Raw genomic sequence first — 21,149 nt, 5'->3', positions numbered from 1 at the left:
CCGGGAGAGAAACGTGATCCAACGGGAGCAGCGTGGGAACCGGAAACTATTCCAATTTTCGCGGAAGTTTGACGAAAGAGGATCGCGAGGAGAATCCGAGGAACGCGGCCCGCGTCGCTAAGATAATTGTAACCTTGTCGGTGGCCCGTGGATACAGTCAAAGTAATTATTTCGACGTCGCGCGGCCGACGGATATCCGGGACAATTGTGGCGAGCGTGACAACGATGCCCCACCGAATTCGGTGCTGGCGCGTCATCAAGTTTGCATGAGCTCCATACTGACAGACAAAGCGCTTGCTCTAGGGCCAAGGATGTTCAACTGTGGCGCCAACAGGTTCTCGAAATTACTGTCACTGTTTACGCTGTACACCGATTTTCGCAAAATATCTTCTGCAACCCCTCGCCTTGCGATTCCAATCGTCCGACGATCCAAATACGCATCGATCGATTGATCTCTGTTGCTTCGGAAGCTCGAGAGACCTCGGTCGCCGAGGAGTGCAAGGTGGATCGATGAATAGTATCTCCTGACCGATATATGTCCCCGGATAGACCCGTGTTCTGTACATACATCGAGCAAACGCTGCAGATCCTTTTTAAAAGAATTTTCCTTTTTAAACGAAAAATATTAAAATAAACTACCTCCGAGGAGTGTGAATACATCCGTCCTACATTTTATGAGTCAAAGTCAGAGCGGCAAGTGCTGTCGACGAGATCCTACTAGATAAACTGTAAACACTGTAACGAGATACAACGTTTCTGTTGTTTCAAGCAAAATCTTGACCTAGCGTTTAGGTCCTAGACCATGCCTGTTCAACCCGCGGCCCGCGGCTCATAGTTGGCCCGTTCTTCCACTTGTTGAAACAGTGGAAACATCAGAAAAAATTTAACTAATTTAAAAACTTAGAAGCTGAATTGTTAGTTCGCTCCAATTGGTTGGAACTCGGATGGAAAATTTTTATTTTGCATAAATATACGCAGTCTAAGGGGAAACGAACAGACAGATGGTGGGGACCGCGTGGCCCGCGACGAGGAAGTTGGACAGGCCCACCTATCTCGCGATCCACTGGATCCAGCATGCAGTTCTTCAGGTTCGTCGGGTGGCATTGAAACAACGAACGGTCATCAAGGTTCGGAACCGCGAAATTTCCAGTCTGTTACTCCTCAACGACAACCCAAAGTGTGTCGGCATTTGGTGGGTACCTTCGACCCTCTTTCGTAACGAACGGGAGACAAGAGAGAGAGAGAGAGAGAGAGAGAGAGAGAGATATGGAGAATGCAAGCCGATCAAGAGAACCCGGCGGCCATAGCTCGGCGCATCGACTCTTTTCATTATTGCCGGGCATCTAATTAGGTCAACGAACAATAAGCGGTGAACATCGCGTTAATTCCGATTAAACGAGCAACGTAATTGGCGCTCTGTTACGTTGACCCGTTACGTTGCGAAAGGTTTCGCGAGCGTGTTAAGGTGGGAATTCCTCTAAGCTTCGGATACCTGCAGTTACGCGTCCGATCATTTGCAATTTGCAGTTTATAATTGCGCAATTTTTGTTCCACCAAAGATCAGAAACGATCGCGTTCGCGACTTGGTCAGAATGTTGCAGAATGTTGCAGAATGAAGGAACGCGGAAAAATCGCACACGGCGTAGGTTGGAGGGGCTTTTGCACAACCAGAAGACAAAGCGAACGCTGAAGAAACCACAAATCCCCGTCGCAGACGACGACAACGACGACGACGAAAGAATCTTGTTTACAGTTTTTGCAACTCTTTCCCTCCGCGCCAGCCCTCGAACCAACCCTTAACGACGCTTCCCACAGGCGTTTTCCTTGTAGTTTCGCAAACAACTCCGCGTCCATTATGCTCGCAATTGATTTATCCTTGGTTTACAAGCGTAATCTCGTTCACGTTACCGGCTCATTTACGTCGAATTGTTTGACACCCGCGCGCGGCTCTCGGACACGGAAATTAACAACCTTGAAATTCAGACTGCAGATTCGATGCATTTATGGCAAGCAAGGTGAAGAACTGTCCTGCTCATAAATATATGATTTTCCGTGCGGACAATTGATTTCGCGTTTTTGCACGATTTTGAATCACCGTGCAGCACCACGTAAACATTCGCGAAGCCTACGAGCATCCAATCAGCGGTATCATTGATCACTGTATTTAAAGAAGCCGATGGAAAGACGCGAAACAGCGTGACGTCAAGCGTCGAATTTCGAAGCCAACTCCGTTTAGTCTCGGACCGAGCCAATAATCTGTTCACCTGTCAATTTTTAATAAAATTTTCTTCGTTATTTCTTATTAATACTTAATAGTCACGTGGGCAAAGTCGCGAGGAAAGTTGTTTCTCGAGCGTATTCGGCTCGCCTTTGATCTGGCGATTTTTGTCCTGGCCGGTACAGTAAAGCCTCGATCGCAAGACGCACGGAGCTACACGATTTTAGTTCGCCTATCCCCCCCACTGGGGGAGGGGCCCGAAGCTCGAGCTCCCCCGGTCGCCGAGCAGTGTAAGCCTAAACACGCCGCCTAATCCGACACAGAGTCGCGGTATATCCGTGTGAACCACTATCAATCCGGTTACAAAACTTCTTAATTTTCCACTATTTTTCCATGGGACTTTCTCGCTGACCTATTCGTGGAATTTTTCTGGTTAAAATGACACTAAACAAGACATAATTTGAACTGTATTTAGTGGTTTAACACTAAACCACCGCCGGTCAAAATGACCGGTTCCAGATTTTTTATTTTGCGATTATTGAAATTATAAAGATGCTTTCAAATCCAAATAAATTCAACCTTATAATTTTTATAAAACACCATGCATCACTTTTAAGGCTCGGTAGGTTTAGTGTTAATTAACGGGACGTAGTAGAAAATAGTAGACCTACACGATCTATGTCACAGCACGGACCCCAGGATTAGGCTCAGACCAAGACTGAACCCTTTGCACTCGAGTGGCGACTCTGAAGCACCACTAGAAATTATCGTGGCATTATTTCAAAGAAATTACAACAACTATTACAATGTATTTGTTACATTACAAAATTTGTATCTAACAGATTACTAAACATTTAAATATTATATATGGAAATCGGATCAGTTTCGCATGAATAAAATGAAAATATTCTAAGACGGAAGAGAAGAATATCGTTTTAGAATGAAAATAGCGCCGAGTGCAAAGGGTTAACTGTATCAATAATGTCCGACTGTATAAAAACAAGTCGGATGAACCGGTTTATTCGCAAACAACGACTGAATGGGTTCATTCTTTTAATTCGCAATAACTTTCGCCGAACTCTGACCCGTCAACGGTGTCCTCTCGAACTCCCCGTTCGCATGCCCGGCCAGCTCGCATACTCGGTCGGCGTGGAATATTAGAGGCGCGTGCGTTCATCCATATTCATACTGATTTTCATGACGGCCGAGAATTTTCCCCGACCCCCTCCCTCCTCTTTTGTCTCGTGAGAATCGCGCCGCGAAACGAGAGGGTCGATCGCGATTCGTCGACCGGCGGAACGGGAACGCGGACACGGAACAATTCGCTAACGAGAGGAAAGCCCGGGGAGAAACGAAACGTTTCGAGGACATGTCGCGACTGTCGATTGTTATTTGTCAAAACGATGCTCCCCGGATCAAACGGGGCGGAAGAAGAGCGGATAAGAAGCGAGCGGAAAGCTCGGTTGGAAAATATTGTGAGTAAGCTTGTTCTGCTGTCGGGCGATCTATTAGAAAGCTTCTCCCGTGGTCAAACAATTTTCTTCTTGCGAATTTTAATTTGTTGTTGCTTAATTTAAGGCTGTTGTTACCGAATTTTTTTTCGGCACCGTGCGATTTTTTGAAACGGGCTTCTTAAAGGGTGCCTATATCTTTTTCCCTGAGAATAGCTTCCTGATTGAATAATTCCTGATTGAGTTCGCGTAAAAATTTGTTGGCTTGAACAATAAAGAAATTTGAAAACGAAGGTGCTGGTAAATATCCTGATATTTCCATTTTGTTTAACCCTTTGCGCTCGGAGCCATCGATTCTAGACTCATAATGTCTCGTTACAGGGGACATCCGAGTGCAAAGGGTTAATAATTATTGAGAGAGAGAAATAATTTTGAGCTTGCGTATCAGCAATGAAATTTTCGAAGAAATTTCACGGATATTGGGTTGTCCGGAAAGTTCGTTTTTCTGTAGGTGGCATTAGGATAGGTCTGAATATGTCAGAATGATTGAAAACAAATGTGTACATAGTCTGAAATGGGTGATCTTTCAGGCGCTTTTAGAAAAGAGTTTGATTAGGATACATTAATTTTTGTTAGTTTTATACGCTCTGTAAGGCGCCACTAAAAATTGTTGATCTTTGTTAAAAATATTCTTTACGCTATTCAATTTGTTTGTATTTCATAAATTACTAAACATTTCGGAGTTATATTAGTAAGTTGCACCATTTTCGTATGTATGACATGAAAAAATATATATAGAAGGAAAATATTCTAGGTCAGAAGCAAGTTAACTAGTTTTGGAGTTAAAACAGCTTCGAGTGCAAAGGGTTAAATATTTAATAGAACAGAGTGCATTATAGGCATTCGATGCTTTTTTCTTCCGAAAGCTGTTGGAGCTTTTAACCGGACATTACACACCGTTAGATTTTCAGCAGTTCAGGTCAATAAAAAATTCCCATAATGACAAAAACTCTTTGGTCGACACGAAAAATCGTATTTAAAAGTTTCTCGCCGAGAAACGCAAGTTGCGCGAAAGATGGAGGAAGATTATGGAGCAAAATGGCACCTGTAATGATTCAATAAATGCAAATCGAAATTTCAATGTACCGCGTTCGAGTTTCCCTTAAAAAATCGGCACGAACTTTCCGGACAACCGTGTACAAGGAAGCCGGGCACGGGGAAACGCGCCAGCGGAAGTCTCGTTGGAGCAAACAGAGGCCCCGTCGAACGACTTTGACGCGTTAACAGTTGAAATCGGCTGCGTAAACAGAGACCGGCTCTTGTCCACGATCCTGTGGAAACGGAAACCAGAAGTACCGCGGCGCGGACTCGCAAGTTTCCGAGCAAGTAAGACAGTTATGTCAACACCGGCCCGTGTTAGCGCGTTGCGTTCGCGTCGGTTTACGCGCAGCTCGGTAATGAAACGGTTGTTGGAACCGGTTGGTGCATTCCCGACAATGCGTAGACCACCCAGTATAACAAATTCACGGCCCCAAGCGACCGAACAAAATTAATTAGTTTTTAACACTAGGTCTACGGGACCCGTCGAAATGACGGGTTCTGATATTTTTAATTTACGATCATCGAGATTGTGAAGATCCATCTACCGTGGAATTACTCGAACTTATTTCCTTAGGTATATATTGTTTAAAAAGTGGCTGAAAACTCGGATAGACACATTCTTCTTATTTTTATAAAGTAATGTAAATTAAATTAATGTAAAATTAATGTTAAATTAATGTTAAATTAATGTAGATTACTCAATTTTAATGCTCCGTAAACCTAGTGGTAAAATCAGTTTCCTTTTACTCTATATACACTAACGAGCAAAACTGAGTCTACACTATTTGAAGCAACATAACTTTTCAAAAATTAGATCAAATGACTTGAATTTTATTGAGAAGTTAGAAGGATTAGTTTATTAGACGTGGTGTAAAAAATTTTTTAAAAAAGTTGGTTTTTTCAGCTTTTTTATCTGAGCCTGTACTGAAAATTTTAAAAATGTGTTTGATTCGCTCGAATAAATTATATCCGTGCTGTAAATTTCAGCGATATTGGTTGATTCGTTTACGAGTTATAAACGCTTAAAAGTGGAAAAATTGCCATTTTTCACGATTTTCGACGTAAAATCGCACTTTTAATCGCCTAGCAGATAAAAGTCGCAGAGCTATCCCCACTCCCACGGGTTACACCTCGTGAGGGACCCGGAAGCTCGAAAGACTCCGATCGCCGAGGAGTGTACAGTGTTTACTCTATATATGTCCCGAACGCCTAGCAGATAAAAGTCCCAAAGTCCCAGGCTCTGTACCTAGGCCTCTAGAGTTTTAAACTCCGAATAGTATCTCCTGGCCGATACATGTCACTAGCTAGACCCGTGTTTCTAACAAAACACTGTATATGTCAGCCATTTGTATTTGTCATAAATGCATGAAATCCGTGGAACAATCGTCCGATCGAGTTCATAAATCAGCCCGCGCGGTCGGTGAGTCAGTCCACCTATCTTTCCCAGAATTCCCCCGTAATCTGTTCAAAGATTGCTTTGTCCAGTTGCGTGCTCAAACACACAGTACATCGTACTATACTCGCCTGATTATATCTTGCTCACAATGCGGTGTGCTAAACGGCTTTGGCGCGTGAGCGGGCGAATAATAGTAACGTTAACGGCAGCTTCTCGCAAACCGTTCGTGGATACATTTGAAACGTAATAACTCTCAATTGAATTTCTTGTGGAATTAAACTACTTCGACTATTTAACAACTCGGAATTTAATTTCGGGAAAACGGAAGGCCAAATCAAGCTTCCACGTTTCGTCCGGGATTTGACAACGAATATTAAAATTTTCTACAAAATTACGGGCATTTGTTTTAAATTTGTATAACAAAATGGAAGATTTGCGGGCCACCAAAATGGACGAATTCCTGTGAACGTGTAGTATACACTACAGCACAGTCGAATTAACACTAAACCTACCGCGGTCAAAATGGCCGGTTTTCCACTTCACAATTATTGAAATTACTGAACTGACTTCTTTATTTAACACGTTAACTGGCACGTCAGTCACATATGACTGACAGTGATTCTTGACTAGGTTTAGAAATTCATTTTTATTGTGACAAGATCAACCGAATTTGATTAGGATCTTTAGAATTCAGAAGGATTAAGACAGCATCCCCCATCCCTACATTTTAAATTTCTAGTTTCGGTTTCATTAAGTAAACTACACTGATTTTGTGAGAATCTCTGGATTTTTGGTACTTGACGTGTTAAGCACATATTATAATGAAAATCATAAAAAGTGTAAGTAAAATTAATCTTCTCCCTTCCATAAGACGTTTCACTGTCACATGCTTTGTGCTTGGTAGGTTTAGCGTTAAAGTGGCACGAATCAAGGTTCGAGTGGTCTCGTCCTCGAACGTTTATTACACGCTATTGTCCTGACGATCCTTTCAGAACTTCTCATTAATATCAACACGGTGGATGTCCCCAGCGAACGTGTTAACGAGAACTGGTCGGCCGACTACAAGATCCGAGTAACTACGCGCGGGACCCGCTTTGTTCGATCCACACTAATTTGTTCGCCGTGCCGGAGAAGACGTTCCGGCGAAGCTTTCGCCCATTTGTCGTGGTCATGTATACGTGTACAGAGTTCTCCAGCGAACGTCCCGCGGGCGCGAAATTATCCCGAAGCCTCGGGAAGCGGCTCGAAGCCGCGCGGAACGCGTCTCTCCTCCCAACGTGACAATCGATGGCTTCCTGATCCACCTCGCACCGACGAGAAAACATTATCCATATTAAAATGCAACAAATCACTGGCAAAAACCAAGTAGAAAATCCACAAACATTTTTTCAACACAGGACTTAACGAGATAAAATAAACTGTAGCTACTCTTCGAACAGAAGAATATTACCTAAATTGAGTCGTAAAAATGAACCGTATATAGCTGTTTCGACGAGTATACTCGTCATAACAGAAAATATCGCCATTTCTTCGTGACGAGTATACTCGTCAAAAACAGGTAACTGGTTATGGGGATGCTCTCTCAAAAGGGAGACACTTTCGGATGTATATGTTTCGAATATTTTCCACGGTTTCAATATTGTATTTTTCCTTGCAATTTGTTATTCTATGTATTCAATTCCGTTCGTGCTCTTTGCGACGCGCCTTTCAAAGAACACTACGAACAACACACCTTCGGAATTTACATTTTCTACACCGAGCTGTGGCTCCTCCCTCTACGATGTAATCCCGACGGAAGTCCTGTGCTGGTGCACCTGGTGCACCTGAACCCGGTGAAAAGTGCCGGTGTTACGAGACGACGATGTAACAATCGTCGCCGACGAGATTCGACCGGTAGCCTCACTCTGATTGTCCGTGTAAATGGGATTGTTCAGCGAGCCAGTAATTCACAGCCGAGCGAGCAAGTAATACGATTCTTTCCGCGACTCCTTCGGATACTACCCGGCGTACGTTTCGTCGGCAGAGACCCGCCAGGATTAATTCGTACTTTTGCTCGTCGCACCGTGAACGGATCGATTCGTTTTGAGCGGACGTTCCGGGACGAAGGACATTCCGCGACAGCTGAGCTTCCGGTTTGCTTCGCCGGACGGAAGCAAACTCCTGAAAGGGATTCCCAACTCTGGAATAATCGACTGGCTTCTTCTGGAGAAGTCACCGCGAGAAGACGCACGTGAGAGTAACCGCAAAATCCAATTTATCCTCCGCGAATGAGCAACTGTTCGCCTCGGCGAGAGAGCAACTATTTTTCTCCGCGAAAGAGCAACTGTTTACCCCCCCCCCCCCAGAGAGTTTCCTGCCAGTGGATTCTTGTCCGCGAAAAAAACTACTACTTTTCTCCAAGAGAGAGAATCTTATTTATTTTTACAAGTGAGCAACTATTTTTTTCCGGAAGATAGCAACTATTTTTCTCCGCGAAAGAGCAACTGTTTACCCCTGCAAGAGAGCTTCCTACCAGTGTATTATTCCCCGCGAAAGAGCTACTACTTTTCTCCAAGAGAGAGAAACTTATTTATTTTCACGAGCGAGCAACTATTTTTCTCCGCAAGAGAGCAACTATTTTTCTCCGCGAGAGAGCTTCCTACCAGTGTATTTTTCCTCGCGAAAGAGCTACTACTTTTTTTCTCCGCGAGAGAGCAACTGATTTTTCCCCGCGAAAGAGCAACTATTTTTCTCCGCGAGAGAGCGACTGATTTTTCCACGCGAAAGAGCAATTATTTTTCTCCGCGAAAGAGCAACTGCTTACCCCTGCAAGAGAGCTTCCTACCAGTGTATTATTCCCCGCGAAAGAGCTACTACTTTTCTCCAAGAGACAGCAATTATTCTTCACCGCGAGAGAGCAATTATTTTTCTCCGCGGTAGAGCTACTACTTTTCTCCATGAAAGAGCTACTACTTTTTTTCTCCGTGATAGGGCAACTATTTTTCTCCGCGAGAGAGCAACTATTTTTCTCCGCGAAAGAGCAACTATTTTTCTCCGCGAAAGAGCAATTATTTTTCTCCGCGAAAGAGAAACTGCTTACCCCTGCAAGAGAGCTTCCTACCAGTGTATTATTCCCCGCGAAAGAGCTACTACTTTTCTCCAAGAGACAGCAATTATTTTTCACCGCGAGAGAGCAATTATTTTTCTCCGCGAAAGAGCTACTACTTTTCTCCATGAAAGAGCTACTACTTTTTTTCTCCGTGATAGGGCAACTATTTTTCTCCGCGAGAGAGCAACTATTTTTCTCCGCGAAAGAGCAACTATTTTTCTCCGCGAAAGAGCAATTAGTTTTCACCGCGAGAGAGCAACTATTTTTCTCCGCGAAAGAGCTACTACTTTTCTCCATGAAAGAGCTACTACTTTTTTTCTCCGTGATAGGGCAACTATTTTTCTCCGCGAGAGAGCAACTGATTTTGCTCCGCGAAAGAGCAACTAATTTTCTCCACGAGAGAGCAACTATTTTTCTCCGCGAAAGAGCAACTATTTTTCTCCGCGAGAGAGCTTCCTACCAGTGTATTTTTCTCCGCGAAAGAGCAACTGATTTTTCCGCGCGAAAGAGCAACTATTTTTCTCCGCGAGAGAGCTTCCTACCAGTGTATTTTTCTCCGCGAAAGAGCAACTGATTTTTCCGCGCGAAAGAGCAACTATTCTTCTCCGCGAGAGAGCAACTATTCTTCCCCGCGAAAGAGCTAGTACTTCTCTCCAAGAGAGAAACTTATTTATTTTCGCGAGGGAATAACTATTTTTCTCCGCGAAAGAGCAACTGTTTACCCCCGCGAGCGACGTCTTATCTTCCGCGATAGAGTTATATTTATGCTCCGCGAAAGGAAAGTTGTTTACCTTCGCAATGGGAATGTTCGCCACCGTGAAAGAGTTACGACTATTTACTTCGACGAGGGAACTGCGTGCGTTTCCATCGCGGACAGCTACCAATTTTTTCCGCTGCGCTTGTTTCTCTTTTGTCTTTCTCTAAGCAACACCTTTTTCATTCGAAACTACCAGTGGCCGTTATCGTGCATCTAACAACAACGCCACGACGATGCTTCTTCCGCACCCAAGGAGACAAAATCTTTCTTTCTATACGCGTTCAAAATTCAAATCGTAAATGACGAACAACGGTGGTTTCGAGTTCCGATCACATTTATCAGGAACGACACCGTTACCTGCGGAGCTACGCAAACAGCATTATCGTCGCTCTAATCGCGCGAGTGTACAAGGACAGAGCGTGCACACTCTGCTATCTGTCGGAAAGGGTGATACGAGAAAAATAATACGGTACGTCGCGATACAGAACGAGCGTGTTTCCGTGGTTATCGACAGTTTCGAAAAATCTACAACAATCACGAGTACTCTATTTCCAGAACAACACCGCGGCGGCGGCTGCCATACTAGAAAACTCTCGACGCGCTGAGAAAAAAAAAAAAATAAAAATAAAACCTCGAGGTGAAGAACGGGCGTCGAGCTGCTCTCATCGAGCCACTTCTAAAATCAGTTTTCGCGAACGAAGGAATACCGTGTGGTAGATCGCGGAAGCAAATAATCCGAATGTTTCCTCGGGGGGGATCATGGGTATCCAGAAACAGCGGAATCCGTTTAGGGAAACCGGGTAGAATGGAAATCTGCCCGAAATTCTGCCGGTGTTGCAACGCGACGCCTAATTTTGCCGGTCAACGGAAACCGGACGACCATCGGATTGGATCGATTCGCAACCACGTGTTTTCTGCGTCTGACGGTTCAATTATTTCCATAAGACGAGCATCTAACGAGCTTTCGTGTCAGCGTCTGTCCGCCCGCAAGCGCGCAAGCGCACGGTCGGCCGGGCTTAAAATTAGATTCTACGAAACGAACAAGCCGGAAGCGAAACGACCAGAGGGAGAGCCCGTACGAAATTTATTTAGCGGCGTTCCGCGAGCATGCTCGCCGGTTCATTCATCGCGAGCCGAGAAGCCGAGAAGCCTCTCGCTCTGCTCGCTCTGCCCGACATTCCCCGGGAAACTCTCGGGAAACCGTGAGCACAATTCCATCTGTGAAAGTCCCCCGTTCCTTCGCGGAAAAACACCGCCCGGCCGAATTACCGGACATTTTGAAAGCGAATTCCTCCGTCAACATCGCAAACTCTGCGCCGTTTTTAGAACGGAACATCGAAAACGACGTTCGAGCAAGCCTGCCCGTCGCCAAGTGCTACACCTAATCATTGCTCCACCGAGTTACCGGTAATAGACTATATCGGCACACGTTACATGGGCCAGGCCAATAAAGTTAAACAAGATCAAGCTCTAGAGAAAATTAAACATTCATTTTGATAAATAATCGCGGCTTTCCTACATGTTTTTGAGTGAAACTCAAATTTCAAAAAAGTATGCATGTCAGTACAGGCTTTATTCGATATATGTCGCAAACGTCTAGCCGATAAAATTCCCAGAACTATCCCCACTAACCAATACATGCGATGTATATGATTCTAGCCGATGTATGTCTTTGGGTAGACCCGGTGTTGAGGACATATATCGAATAGACACTGTGAACGATTTAACCCAGCACTGCAACTGGGTAACTGTATCGTGTAAGTGTCACTTCAATCGGGAAAATGTGACAAATACGTCGTTGAGACAATAAAATGGAGAAAGTGACCGATAGAGTTAAACGAGATGAAGCTCTGGAAAATTAAACATTCATTTTGCTAAATAATCGCGGCTTTCCTGCATGTTTTTGAGTAAAAATCAAATTTCAAAAAGGTATGCATGTCAGTACAGGCTTTATTCGATATATGTCGCAAACATCTAGCCGATAACAGCCCCAGAAGTATCTCCACTAACCGATATATGCGATATATATGATTCTAGCCGATGTATGTCTTTGGGTAGACCCGGTGTTGAGGACATATATCGAATAGATACTGTGAACGATTTAACCCAGCACTGCAACTAGGTAACTGTATCGTGTAAGTGTCACTTCAATCGGGAAAATGTGACAAGTACGTCGTTGAGACAATAAAATGGAGAAAGTGACCGATAAAGTTAAACAAGCTGAAGCTGTAGAGAAAATGAAACATTCATTTCGCCAAAAGAATTCTGGCGTTCGTACATATTCACGAGTAAAAATAAAAATTTTAAAAAATGACACAAACACGATTCAGCGTACATGTCAGTACAGGCTTGACTCGATATATGTCCCAAATATCTAGCCGACAAAAGTCCCAGAACTATCCCCACTGCCGCGGGATATACCCCGTTCGACAATGTACCAAGGAGTAGCGTCTTCTAGCCGATATTTGTCTTTGGGTAGAGCCGGTATTGTGGACATATATCGAATAGACACTGTAAATGATTTAACCTAGCAACTAGGAACTGTATACGGTCGAAACTGTATCGTGTTAGGTGTCACTACAATTAGAAGAATGTGACACAAATGCGTCGATGAAGGAGGTCTGTTGAGACAATAAAATGGAGAAAGTGACCAATAAAGTTAAACAAGATGAAGCTATGAAGAAAATGAAACATTAATTTGGCCAAATGATCGCGGCTTTCGTGGTTTTGGGTAAAAATCCAATTTTTAAAAAGTATATAAACATAGTGTACATGTCAGTACAGGCTTTACTCGATATCTGTCCCAAGTATGTAGCCGATAAAAGTCCCAGAACTATCCCCACTGCCGCGGGATATACCCCGTTCGACAATGTACCAAGGAGTAGCGTCTTCTAGCCGATATTTGTCCTTAGGTAGACCCGGTGTTGTGGACATATATCGAATAGACACTGTAAATGATTTAACCTAGCAACTAGGAACTGTATCGTGTTGTCACCTGAATTAGAAGAATGTGACACAAATGCGTCGTTGAAGGAGGTCTGTCGAGACAATAAAATGGAGTAAGCGACGACATATTGGCGAAGATTTTGCCAAGTATCGAGGCGTTACCGCGCTCGGGGAAACCGAAGCGACTGGATTCTCCAAAGTGAAATCACGTTGGATGTTGGTAACGGTACGCGATCGGCGAGCGTGAAGTTCGCGAGAGACTGTCGGGGAGTATCGGCCGCGTTCCTTGACCCTGTGACGAGAACCCTCGAGGCAGCAGCGCGCCGCGAAGGGTCTTTTATCCGTATGCTAACCCGGCGTGTCTCTCCCTGCGGCATTCCACGCTTAGGAGACTTAGAGAACACCGGAGCAAGCCGGGCCGGGCCGGGCCGGGCCGGGTCGAAGGAGGACGGAGCAATAATACAAGGCCTGCCCTTGCCAGCCAAGGAGTAACGTCCTGTTACACCAGTCTGACCACTCTCTCGCCTTCCTTCGCCCTCCGCCATATCCTTGCTCCTTTGCTCCACGCGGTTTCGTTTTATTTCGCGGCGAAGGCTCTCTCGCCTTCTCCGCGCCTTCTCTGCTACGCTTAGGCGACCACTGCACGCCGCAGCAAACTTCGCTGCCCACCGACGAAACTTCCTGGTGCAAGTCTTTTCAACAATAGATTCACAGGACCCGTCAAAATGACGGATATTTTTAATTTACGAATATTGAGATTGTGAAGATGCATCCGTGAGGAATTATTGAACAAATTGATTTCTTTCGATATATATTATTAACCCTTTGCACTCGAAGCTATTTTAACTAAAAAATTTAATATATTTTTATTTTAATTTAACTAAAAGATTTAATATATTTTGATTTTAATTTAACTAAAAGATTTAATATATTTTTATTTTAATTTAACTAAAAAATTTAATATATTTTTATTTTAATTTAACTAAAAAATTTAATATATTTTTATTTTAATTTAACTAAAAAATTGTATATATTTTTTTTCATGGTATACATACGAAAATGGTGTAATTTACTCGTACAATACTGAAGTGTACAGTAATTTATGAAATCCAAACAAATTTGATAATGTAAAAAATATTTTGAACGATGATACAGCAATTTTTAGTGTCGCCTTACAGTCGCCATTCGAGTGCCAAGGGTTAAAAAGATGGCCACGAATTTTCATAGATACAATCATGTTATTTTTGTAAAGTAATGTAAAATAGTCATTTTTGGTGCTCCGTAAACGTAGGGTTAAAATGATCACGACGGTTACCGTGCAGCTTTGCGATACGAAATTGATTGGCTCTGCTGTATGTATTTTAAACGCTCTTCTATAAAGATTCAACATAGTGAAACTTCGAGCGGGGACGATATATACAGGGTGTTTCTGGCAGTTTTGCATTCTTCACTGGTTTCGTACAGTTCCGTAGTGTCCTACTTGACACTGAACCCACCATGCTCAGAATGACCGGTTTCATATTTTGTAATTGTTGAAACTATAAAAATTCATTTATGGAAAATACTGAAAATTTCCTCGTCCTTACTATATTGAAAATTACGGACAATCTTAACACTAACCCTACCATGCTCAAAATGACCGGTTTCATATTTTATAATTGTTGAAATTATGAAAATTCATTTATGGAAAATACTGAAAATTTCCTTTTCCTAATTATATTGAAAATTACGGACAATCTTAACACTAACCTTGCCATACTCAAAATGACCGGTTTCATATTTTATTATTGTTGAAACTATAAAAATTCATTTATGGAAAATACTGAAAATTTCCTCGTCCTTATTATAAATGTAACAGGTACATGTTGCCTTATAAAAATGACAAGATTTAATTTATTTAGACTTTGCGCGGTTCTTATTCCGATGCGTACTGTACTAAAGATATTGATTGAATCATTGCTCGTGAAAGCATCTTTATAATTTCAAGAATTGTCAAATAAAAAATCTAGAACCGGTCATTCGACCGGTGGTGGTACGTTCAGTGTTAATGAATTTAGGCAATATTCACCAGATACTGTTAATGCTTGGCAGGTGTAGTGTCAACACGTTAACTGGCACGTCAGTCACACACGACTGACAGTGATTTTTAACTGGGTTTAGAAATTCATTTTTATCGTAAACCGAATTTTGTTGGAGTCTTCCGAATTCACAGGGTTAAGTCAGCATCCCTTACTAATTTAAAAATTTTTAAATTCCAGTTGTGGTTTCAATAATTAAATTCCTCTGATTTTGTAAGAATCTCTGGAGTTGATATTTGCAAGTTGACGTGTCAAGGTGGTACATCAAAAATATTACAGTCCGCCATATTGACGTGTCCCCCCACCCCGTAAACGTAATTTTAACCGCAATCTCCGATTTTCTTGAATTTGATTTTCCGGAACAAAATTTGATTCCACGTTTCCGACGTGTTTTTTCCGGGACTCGCTCGTTCCCCGGTTATCCTGGCAGATTAGGCGCGCCGCGTGGAGACTCTTATTGAAACTGTTCGATTTTTCGAGCGGACTGGCATTCTGAATTTCGACGGGGATCGAACGGACTTCGGTTCGAGACGAACCTAAAGCGAACCGAGCATTCCTCGCGTGTCGTCGCCGAGCGAATTCCTCGGCCGCGTGTCCCGCATGCGGAATGAAGCGCGGCTGCATTCCCGCCGCGACAATTTCAAACTGTTACTCACCGATAATGGTGTCCGCCGCTGCAACCTCCGGGATGGATCGGCAGAGAACCCTGCACAGACAAAATAAGCATCGGTTTAGTCCTCTTCCTCCGACGCCTGCGCACTCGCAAATCCAAAAAACACTTCACTCCCCAAACTTTCGTACACTGCCCCCTCCACCCCCTTTTCCAAATTAGGAAAATAGTTCAACCTTCTTTACGCGGTTTCGCAAAAATTCGTGAACTCTATCTACCCACTTGTTAATGGAGCCTCGGTTATCCGAACTTTCCATGCCTGAACTCTCTGCTATCCAAATGCGTTCTGAACTGTTCGATATAAGTTCGCATAAATCGGTAAGAGCTTGATTTAGCAATGTGTCCACGCAACTGTCCTATTATCCGAATATGTTTCCCTAATTAGTTAAGCTAACCGAGGTATTGCTCCAGTTAACTCCCTCAGTTTTCGCGGATCTATTCCTTATCAAACGTTACACAACCTCGACCTGTGAACTATAATATTCCTCCAATAGTCTCCACGACGTTCGATAAGATTATGCCCTTCGAATATGATTCTTTCGAGCAGTGGTTTGGAGGTCTGGATTGCGATTAAACGACAGTAACAAGTCTCAACTTTTACAAATAATACAGAATATACAGTAAATAATGAAGTCGTATGATCAACTAATTAACTGCTTTACAAAAATACAAAAAAGTTATTCGCAGTATAGGGCTATTAAGACTCATATAAGCTCCTGTAGTTATCGTACATTCAAGATAGAACGGGCATTTCAATAAATTTGCAAGATATTTTTATCGATTATGAGGTTGTGTCTAAGTGCCAGAGTTCACCGTCTTATACTTTGAACATTTTTTAGGCGTAAGAGTGTTGATAGTCTGGTAATTATAGATCGCATTGACGCAGTTACGGTGTTTCTTGATTTCTTTTATAAACGAGTTTGATCCAGCTAATTTGTTTTTCTCGATTTCTTCCATAAACGAGTTTGATCCAGCAAATTTTATTTTTCTTGATTTCTTTTACGAAGGAGTTCGATCCAGCTAATTTTATTTTTCGCGATTTCTTTTATAAACGAATTTGATCCAGCTAATTTTATTTTTCTTCATTTCTTTCATAAATGAGTTTGATACCGCCAATTTTATTTTTCTCGATTTCTTTTAGAAACGAGTTTGTGATCCAGCAAATTTTATTTTTCTTGATTTCTTTTATAAACGAGTTTAATCCAGCAAATTTTATTTTTCTTGATTTCTTTTATAAAGGAGGTCGATCCAGCTAATTTTATTTTTCACGATTTCTATTATAAACAAATTTGATCCAGCTAATTTTATTTTTCTTGGTCTCTTTTATAAACGAATTTGATGCAGCTAATTTTATTTTTCTTGATTTCTTTCATAAACGAGTTTAATCCAGCAAATTTTATTTTTCTTGATTTCTTTTATAAAGGAGGTCGATCCAGCTAATTTTATTTTTCGCGATTTCTATTATAAACAAATTTGATCCAGCTAATTTTATTTTTCTTGGTCTCTTTTATAAACGAATTTGATGCAGCTAATTTTATTTTTCTTGATTTCTTTCATAAACGAGTTTAATCCAGCTAATTTTATTTTTCTTGATTTCTTTCATAAACGAGTTTAATCCAGCGAATTTGTTTTTCCCGATTTCTTTTATGAATGAGTTTGACCCTGTAAATTTTATTTTTCTCGATTTCCTTCATAAACGAGTTTGATCCAGCTAATTTTATTTTTCTTGATTTCTTTCATAAACGAGTTTGATCCAGCTAATTTGTTTTTCCCGATTTCTTTTATGAATGAGTTTGACCCCGCCAATTTTATTTCTCTCGATTTCTTTTATAAGCGAATTTGATCCAGCTAATTTTATTTTTCTTGATTTCTTTCATAAATGGGTTAGTCCAATGGCTTAATCCAGCTAATTTTTCTGTCTTGATGTCTTTTATAAACGAGTTCGGTCCGGCTAATTTTATTTCTCCCGCTTTCTTTCATAAATAAGTTCGATCCATCTAATATGTTTCTCCCGATTTCTTTTATGAATGAGTTCGACGCAGCTAATTGCGGCGTTCGAGCACAAACAGTGTGCACCGCCCCTCGAGTGAAAGTGCACTCTCGTCGATGCATCGACGCGTCGTCGTCGTTCTGCAGAAGCAGTTCGTCTAGAATCTTAGGAATCCGCGATTGTCCATCGACAGGGCGCGTTATTTAACAACAGGGGACAGAAGACAACGGCGCAGCTCTGGCTCCGGATTGGCTCGCATTCGTCCTATCGTTGCAGCCTGCTTGCTATCGTTATCGCTCGGCTGAATATTTGCGCGCGCTTTGCGAGCTTGAGGATCTCGCCTTTGCGCTAGTCCCACGCGGTCGACTATAGCAAGCAAGCAACCAAGCAACCAAGCAAACAACCAAGCAAGCAGAGCGTCAACTCAGCATTCCTGTCGATCTCCTCGCGATTGCACAATTACCCGTAACACGATCGACCCACCGATCTCCCTAACCGATACCCGACAACACCTGGTCGAATTCACACCGATCACTGCACTGGTTTTAGCCGCACCGCTCCGCACGTGTACGATTATTCGAACGCGGCACTTTGACCCCGAGGATCATTTGAAAAACCAGAGAGAAAGGGAAACAGAGTAAAAACAGAAACCGAGGGAAAGACTCTTTCGTCGTCCGCGATACCGATCGTCTCGAGACCTGGTTCGAAGGGCCGAGCTATAGGTCAGGGCCGGGTACCTTGAGTTATCCTGGCGTCGCTTATCCTGCGTGGCCAAGGATCCAGGTGAGCAGGGACGCGATAGAATGAGTTCCCCGCGAGCAAGAACCGACACTGGACGCCGCAGAACACGAGTATGTTCGCGAAGCGGCGAGGAGCCTTGCTTCTTCCAACGAGTGGTATACTCCTTCGTCTCGCCCCTCTCCTCTTCTTCTACCTCTTCCATCATCGGCGAAGAGGAACGAGAGGGGGCACGTGGATCTGCGAGGAGGGAGCTCGACGATAGGGGAACCGAGAGAGAGAGAGAGAGAGAATAGCCCCCAGCGAGAGAAAGAGAAACAGAGACTTCGGTCGGGGGTGTGTATGTGTATGTGTGTGTGTAGCGAGGATGAAAACGCACATGTGTGTACATAAGTGCACTCGGCCGCGAGCTGCAACGTGAACGAATAATCCGGATGCATCCGCGGGCCGTGGGGGGCTCGTTCCGAGGGGAGAGAAGTCAATGAACGACTTCACCGCAATCGCCACGCGGCGAGAGAATTTCACGGCTGCGGGCTTCTCTCCGGCTACCTCCAACCCTCTCTCTCTTTCTCTCTCTCTCTCTCTAGCCTCTTCCAACCCCGTTCCCCGGGTCTGCGCGCCTTTCCCAACCCCTGACACCCGCCTCTCGCTTCCCGATCGAACCCTGCCCACCCCTCGCAATTACATAAACGAGCTTTCCAAGACCTCCGCCGCGCGTTTTTCTGTATCGAATGCCGTTTTCATTTTGGACGCGGCGCGTCTGGCCGGCCAGACTAGCCGAGATTAAAAGCATTTCAGCTTATGACGGCGTAGTCCAGACAAACGGGGACCCTAATACGGCGGTGATGATAATGCAGTTGTAATTCGGGGAAATAACCTAGTTTCAGATTGGCTCTGTTGGTACTTGTTACCCGTAATGTTGATATGTTAATAATACCGTCTTTACTCGATTTATGTCCAAAAGTCGGGGAAATAACCTAGTTTCAGTTTGTCTCTGTTGGTACCTGTTACCCGTAATGTTGATATGTTAATAATACCGTCTTTACTCGATTTATGTCCAAAAGTCGGGGAAATAACCTAGTTTCAGTTTGTCTCTGTTGGTACCTGTTACCCGTAATGTTGATATGTTAATAATACCGTCTTTACTCGATTTACGTCCAAAACTCGGGTCCTCGCAGGGACATATATCGGCCAGGAGATGCTATTCTTTAGCTCTACAGGTGACCCAGGTGCTACCTTGACCCCTCGCGAGGTACAGCGACTCCCACTGATATTCGGACGCTTTTAAAAATCGTATATCTTTGTCGATATTAGGCCATACGACTTGGATTTTTGTTTAACAAGTTAGCGCAATTGGTTGCTACATATGGTGAACAAAAATTTTCACAAAAATTGCAATCGGCCGAAATTGCAGAGAAAATACTGAAAGTTATATTTTGCAACTTTCTTTGTACGGACTTACGTTGAAAACTTAGAAAGGATTCAGCATCTCGATAATGGGACAAAAATGGAAGTGCCTCATTTTCCTGAGTAAACGATTTAATTTTAAAAAATTCGGACCCCACCAATTAAATGAATCTCTCGAGCCCCTTATTAGGCCAGTACAGTTTGCCTCCGAGTCCGTGAAGCGGACCGCGTAAACATCTGCGACGATTAAGAGCACGCCAGAATAGAACAGCGTCGAACTCTCGATTAATTAGTCCCGATAGCGGCCGATAATGCCGCTGAATAAAGGCCTGTCGATAACCGAAGTTTACGAGCTCCGAGAACACACGGTCCTTGGAGTTATAGTTATAGTTACTGATACTATATAGTAATATAGTTACACTACAGTTGTAGTTATAGTTTCGGCGCACTGTTTCCGGATCAAACCTGGTCCATCGGGACGAAAAATGGTCCACCGGCTTGCTCTTCCCATTCAAAGAAACCGCGCGAGTCATTCCCGGAGATCAAAAGACGCCGGCAGAGACTCTGGCAGCAGCAGCAGGAAACTTCTACTCGCCTAGCAGAATTCGTGTTCCTCCCCGGGAACTATCCAATGAATTCTGATGCTCGTTTTCAAAGCGCGACACGTTTATGCAAAGTTACAAGCGCCCGGAGTGCTCCAGAACGACCAGACGAAAAGGATAATTGACAGCGGAACATTCTCGCTTCAACTGAACGTATTTGATCGCGTCGATCCCCCGCGAAAACTTAGCGGAAGATCAAAGGTAATCGGTTCGCGTTCCTTCCGAATTATATTCGGATATTTATTCGAATATGCGCCCCGAATTTTCCCGTCCGAAAAGTGCAAAAATCTGTTAAGTCATTCCGGTAATTATTCCAACGCTGAAAAACTGAATGCGTAATCGCGTGAACATCCGCAGGCTATTCGTAAATTTAACGCCGCCGGTTCGATGGCCTTTCGCATACAAAAGAAACCTAAGTGTCAGAAAACGTGTCACAAGCGAATTCTTCGAGCAGTTGTTCTGTCGAGTCGAATCAATACCGACAGCGGATTTTATGCGTTCGTGGCGAAAATCAGTGGGTGAAACGACATCGGAAGAATTAACCATTACTGTTACGGTATATTGATTTTATTAATATTTTTTTAGGAGAAAAAATACATTTCCATTCGGTCAGAACTGCGTGCAATTGAGGCAGACAATTTTGATTTTGCATGAAGATCCGCGGTCTACAGTGTTCACTTTATGTACAGTGATTTCTCTATATATGT

At 43.2% G+C, this 21,149-nt stretch overlaps 1 protein-coding gene and 1 long non-coding RNA gene across 4 annotated transcripts in view; one reads left to right on the top strand and one right to left on the bottom strand.

The window, feature by feature from the left end:
* Window positions 1-21,149, bottom strand: part of Hnrnp-k (Heterogeneous nuclear ribonucleoprotein K) — a 346,733-nt gene that overhangs the window by 252,497 nt on the left and 73,087 nt on the right. For all 3 annotated transcript variants that reach the window (XR_013082338.1, XM_076788669.1, XM_076788668.1), the window contains exon 3: window positions 15,692-15,741. The gene's annotated coding sequence lies outside the window, so the exon portion shown is untranslated. The remainder of the gene's footprint in view (window positions 1-15,691; window positions 15,742-21,149) is intronic.
* LOC143354517 (uncharacterized) overlaps window positions 5,472-21,149 on the top strand; it is a 322,087-nt gene continuing 306,409 nt past the window's right edge. Inside the window, exon 1 of the long non-coding RNA XR_013082339.1 lies at window positions 5,472-5,496. This is a non-coding gene — a long non-coding RNA (uncharacterized LOC143354517). The remainder of the gene's footprint in view (window positions 5,497-21,149) is intronic.

Source organism: Halictus rubicundus, chromosome 5, assembly GCF_050948215.1.
Source record: "Halictus rubicundus isolate RS-2024b chromosome 5, iyHalRubi1_principal, whole genome shotgun sequence".
Classification (NCBI taxonomy): domain Eukaryota; kingdom Metazoa; phylum Arthropoda; class Insecta; order Hymenoptera; family Halictidae; genus Halictus; species Halictus rubicundus.
The sequence above is the reverse complement of the archived record's forward strand: the minus strand, read 5'-3'. Positions and strand labels throughout refer to the sequence as shown.